This window comes from Erinaceus europaeus, chromosome 10, assembly GCF_950295315.1.
Source record: "Erinaceus europaeus chromosome 10, mEriEur2.1, whole genome shotgun sequence".
Lineage (NCBI taxonomy): Eukaryota > Metazoa > Chordata > Mammalia > Eulipotyphla > Erinaceidae > Erinaceus > Erinaceus europaeus.
In genome coordinates, this window is record NC_080171.1 from 58,493,321 (window position 1) to 58,499,422 (window position 6,102).

The 6,102-nt window shown below is 39.4% G+C and overlaps 1 non-coding gene across 1 annotated transcript; it reads left to right on the plus strand.

Moving 5' to 3' along the window:
* Positions 1-331: 331 nt before the first annotated feature.
* On the plus strand, positions 332-438 carry LOC132541053 (U6 spliceosomal RNA). Its single transcript, XR_009552243.1, has one exon. It is a non-coding gene; the product is annotated as a U6 spliceosomal RNA (small nuclear RNA).
* Positions 439-6,102: the final 5,664 nt, after the last annotated feature.

Sequence of the window (6,102 nt, forward strand, 5' to 3'; positions counted from 1 at the left end):
ACCTACCCTATGATCCTGAGATTCCTCTCCTGGGGATATATCCGAAAGAACCAAACACACCCATCCAAAAAGATTTGTGTATACCTGTGTTCATAGCAGCACAATTTGTAATAGTCAAAGCCTGGAAACAACCAGGTGTCTTAACAACAGATAAGTGGCTGAGAAAGTTGTGATATATATACATAATGAAATACTACTCAAAAGTGGTGAATTCACCTTCTTCACCCCACTTTGGATAGAGGTTGAAGGAATCATGTTAAGTGAGATAAGTCATAAACAGAAGGATGAATATGGGATGATTTCACTCATAGAAGTTGAAAAACAAGATTAGGTACTCGCTTCGGCAGCACATATACTAAAATTGGAACGATGATACAGAGATTAACATGGCCCCTGTGCAAGGATGACACACAAATTCGTGAAGGGTTCCATATTAAAAAAAAAAAAAAAAAAAAAAAAACAAGATTAGAAGGGAAAACACTAAACAGAACTTGGACCGGAGTTGCACCAAAGTAAAAGACTCTGAGGGGGTGGGAGGGTTCATGTTCTGGAACTTGAAGGCAGAGGAAGACCTAGTGGGGGTTGAATTATTATGTGGAAAACTGGGAAATGTTATACATGCACAAACTATTGTATTTTAGTGTGATTGTAAACCATAATCTCCCAATAAATAATTTTTTAAAAAAATACTAACTACTTATTGATTTCTGTAAGCATTCATGTTGCTCTGTGGCTGGACAACTTGACAGATAAAAGGATGGTTACAGATGTGGTCCTCTGTACTATCAATAGGAGCAGCAATGTATCACCTAACGGTGGGCATTAAGTGTTGAGCAATGTGTGACTGTTGCTATGCAAATGTCATCGTGTATAATTACACAAACCTAGGTGGTATAGATGGCCACCAGCCTGGGTTACATCGTATAGTCACTTGTTAAAACCACTGTCATATATATAGTCTGTCCTTGATTGAACTGCTTGCTCCCATATCTGAATTAACCTCAGGTAAGATGAACAAAAGAAAAAATCACTTCTGCATTTCAGACAAGTTTTCTAACTTCAGATCCTGTCTCCCCACTTTAAAAGACTAATAGTATATTTCATCCACATTTGGGATACATACAATAAAATCTACACTTTGGTCCTCAGTAAAACCCTTGGCTCTGAGTTAATACTTCAAAAAATATTATAGTTGGGAGGCCTGGCAGTGGTGCACCCCTGTTAAGTGCACATAGTAGGTAACATAAGGACCAGCACAAGGATCCAGGTTCAAGTCCCCAGCTCCACACCTACAGGGGAGACGCTTCACAAGCAGTGAAATAGGTCAGCAGGTGTCTATTTTTCTCCATCCCTCTCTATTCTTCCCCTCCTCTCTCACTTTCTGTCCTACCCATAAAAATGAAAAAAAGATGGCCACCAGGAGCAGAGGATTTGTAGTGCTGACACCAAGCCCCAGCAATACACAGGAGGCCATTATATACTAGTAGTTGTATTATTGTTACAAAGTGATATGTTAGTAATCTCCAGTCATGCCACAAAGCTGTAATAGTTCTCTTCTTTCCTTAAGGTAAATTCTGTAAAATTTTGAAGTCGAGTCATCTTCTTCCTGGAAAATTTTCATAAACTATTTCAACACATGACAGTAGTTATTTTTTTTACCTTGATTTTCAAACTACTTATTCTATACATATGCCTAGTGCCCTCTCAAATGTGTCAAAAACAGAGTTTCCAGCAATGCACCAAAGCCAGCTAATATCAGCTTATGAGTCAATCGATATATTTTCAGGTATTTTTGAGAGGAGGCTACTAAAAACGGCTATTCTTAAAAATTACATTATATGGGATTAAATTAAAACAAAGGTAACAAACACTCTAAACATCACCCTTGTTGGTTATTTGTATTCTATTTCTTTACTATTTAGGCTCCTGAGGTTATTTACCTTTGTTACAAGTACACAGAAGAAATACTATAAAAATTTAGTGTGGCCAGGCAACTGATATTTCCCACCACGTACAGTGACATCATGTTGGTAGCCTGCAATCAGTCGTGGTGGGAGAATCTACACCACAGAAATCAGCAAATGTTACAAATCATGGCTCTCCTTCCATGTTTACCTCACAGAGTCAGTTGTTAAACATTTACTAGCACACTGTTGATTTTAACTTTTCCACATCTGTAGCTGTTCCAATGAGCTCATTTATTCTTTGACATTAGGGATGCTTCCCATTTCTCTTTGTCCTCTGTGTTCAGCATAGCATTACAGACACAGTAGGCGCTGAACATTTTGCCACTTACTAGAAGTCTAGAAAGAGGCAATCATTTCACGAAGAAGATTTTGCTGTTGCTTCACTGGTATGACCTGATACATTTGAAACTATTCCCCTCAACCCCCACCCCCTCACAAACACACACACACACACACACACACACACACACACACACACCTTGAAGACTTCCACTGCTCAAGTTGTAAGCAATTGGGAAAATGACAAACATTAAGGTAGAGTAAAAAATATTATAGCATTAATGTCAAAACAAACACATGCCAATATATCTCTACTCCATAACAAAGAGCTGAGATCACTCAAATACATGTCATGGGAATGACCAAAAAAAAAATCAGTAATGCTTCATTTAGAGAAGGGAAAATTATAGGTGGAGAGAAAGCAATGTCTTCAAGTACTTAAAAGGTAATCACAGAAGAAAAAGATCAGGTGTGTATTGCATTGCATGAGACAATAACACCAAAATCAATATTTAGATGCTACAGAGAGGTACATTCTGATGTAACGAGGAAAAATTGTGTTGCATAGGTGGCCCAAGGTGAATAGACTAAGTAGTGAGTTCCATGCTCCAGCAGGTGGTGCAGTGGATAAAGCATTACACTCTCAAGCATGAGGTCCTGAGTTCAATCCCTGGCAGCACATGTACCCGAATGATGTCTGGTTCTTTATCTGTCTCCTCCTATCTTTCTCATAAATAAATAAAATCTTTTAAAAAAAAAGTCGTGAGTTTCTGCACCTGTGTTAAGTCAGACTTGTGGATTAGCCAGTTCTGGACACAGTAGTCATTTAAAGTTTTCACATGAAGCAAATGGGCCAACAATGGTTCTCAACTGAGATCACTGCTGACCCCTATGGGGCATTTGGAAATGTACTGAGGCCCTAAGTGAGGGGACAGAGCTACTAATCTATGCAAGTGATGTCCTCACACAATAGAAAAACACTCCTACCCAAGGTGCAATTGGGGTCTTCTTGAGAAATAGTGGGTATAACAAACAGACAAATCCTGGAGGGAATAGTTTAGTCACTGTTCAATAATCAATCAATGTTCAATAATCAATCATACTGGATGTGTTTGTTGAGAAACTAAGTCTCAAACACAATGTCAAACTCTACAGATATATAAAACATAGTTTCTCCTTAAGAAGTTCAAGACTGGGGGCCAGGGAAGGGTAGTGCACAAGGTTAAGCACACACAGTTCAAAAGGGCAAGGACCAGAGTAAGTATCCTGGTTTGAGCCCCAGGCTCCCCACCTGCAGGGGGGCTGCTGCACAATCAGTGAAGCTGGTCTGCGGGTGTCTTGCTCTCCCCCTTTCTGTCTTCTCCTCCTCTCTGAATTTCTCTCTGTCCTACCCAAAAACAGCAGCAGCAACAACAACAGTAACAACAACAATAGAAAAAGATGGCTGCCACCAGCAGTGGATTCATAGTACTGGTACCAGCACGGAGCCCCAGAGATAACCCTGGAGACAAAAAACAAAGAGGTTGAAGATTAATGGAGGCAGAAGTAAATAATGTTGAGGGAGTGATGTATAGCTCATCCAGATATATGAACAGGTGCTGAGACAGTACAGGATTCCTGGGGTACAGGGGGCAAATGTTGGGGTATGGGCCAAACAAAAGATAGAGGAGGCTTCTCAGAGGTGGTTGCAACTGCAGGTTGAATACCCAGGAGCTTGACATCTGAGGAAGGCCTTCCAGGTGAAGAACACAGTAGTATAAAGAAAGTGAATTTGGCAATAGTTACATTTGATCATATTTTTTAAAGATCTTGTTTTTTTAAAAAAAAAAATTATTTATTGAGATTGGGTAGCGGCACATCCATTTGAGCACACGTGAGAGAATGCACAAGGTCCCAGGGCCAAGCCTCCAGTCCCCACTTGGAAGAAGTAACTTCATGAGTTGTGAAACAGTGCTGCTGGTTTATCTCTTTCTCTCTCCCTTTCTGCCTTCCTTTTGCCTCTCAATTTCTGTCTCTGTCAATAAATAAATAACATATTTTTAAAAGACTGAAAATACTTAGTTTTTATTTATGTTAGTGAATGAGGGAGCTAGATAGAGATCAGAATGCTCAACACTTAGCTCTCACTGGGGGCAATGTACCTTCTAACCTTGAGAATCTTTGACATTTTCCAGAAGCCAGAGGGGAAAACTATTACCAGGATGCACAGCATGAATAGACGCCTATAACTTTGTTTTATTCTTCTCTTTTTCTTCCCTCTAATTCACTCTGCTCCAGTGACATGAGCTTTGCTTTTGCTTCTTGATCCTACAGCTAAGTTTGTTCTGCACTTGCCTCTCTCTGCCTCAGCACTTATTCCCAAATACTGAGATTCTTTTCCATCTTGAATCTCCTCATAGTATTACATTCCCAAAAAAAAAAGACTTTCTTGTTTATCCAATAAAATCAGGTTATCAGAAAATTTCCGACCCCTTTACCTGATTGTGTGCTTTGACTGCTAGAATGCAAGTTCCATAAGTGAAGGACTATTACCACCTTCTTTCTTACATATTGCAGCTCTAGTACTAGCAAAATAATCTTTACATCTGTATTCTTTATTTTGTTTTTTTTTATTGCCACCAAAGTTATCACTGGAGGTTCAGTACCTGTACCATGAATCCACCATTCCCAGCAACTCTCTTTCCCATTTTTCTTTCGTTTATTTGATACTATAGAGAGAAAATGAGAGGGGAAGAGGAGGTAGAAAGGGAGAGAGGAAGGGAGGGAGGGAGGGAGGGAGAGGGAGAAAGAGAAGGCTTGAACCCAGGCCCTTTCACATGGTAAAATGTGACTCAACTGAAAGCATCATTGCCCAGCTCCTACACCTGCATATTCTATCCAATAACAGATAAGGAGAATATGGATCAGAAGAAAGCACTCAGCATGTTATGGTGGCTTTATGACACAATGAATGAAAAAGGAATTGGTTTATGTTCTTTTATAAACCTGGAATGAGATGAGAAGCTTGAAACCCACATCTTTTGAGATACATCACTAAAATTTGGGATGTCTGGCCCACTGAAAATTATTCTCTCTTAAAGGTAGTCTTTTCAAATATCTAGAAGGCATGGTGTAAAAAAAAAAAAAACTAGAATTGTTCTAAATTGATCCTGAGACAGACACAAAGTAGAAGGTGGGGGGGGTGGGGTGGGGAGGGGGTACAGAAAGAGAGAAATTTCAATTTCATAGGTAAAGTAATAGAGTTCAAAACAGTCTTTCATCAGGCTCAGGGTTCCTATTAGTGAAGCTGTTTAAGCAGAAGTATACCGATCTAACAGAGATACATAGTGAAGTCTTAGGAAGGAGAACAGACCAAATAACTAACACTTCCTTGTCAATAACTGCATGCCAAAGGCACTATCTATTCAAAGTGCAAGGCAAATGTTAACTCATTTAATCCTTAATCCTTAGGACAACCACCTGAGGAAGTGGTTTCATTATTGTCACTTTACAGAACAGAAACAGAAGCCAAATAACTTGACCAAGGTCATCCTGCTAGTAAGCAGAGGCAGCTTAAAAAAAAAAAATGACCTTTAATGCCTCCTCTAAATTTCACAGCAATTCTTTTTAAGCCTCAACTGGAAAGAAGTTGATATCCTATTTTTAACATCTCCTGGGAAAAAAAAAAAAAAAGCATTACAGAATTTCCATGTGTGATTGCTCTGCACCACGGAGATTGAGACTGTGGGTGGAACCTAATACAGATCTTGCACAGACAAGACATCCAGAAAACCTGCACCAAATGAGGGATTCAACCCCTGACAGAGCCACCATCTCTCTATTTTTATGGCATATCTCCTAAACTCCAGGTCCACAA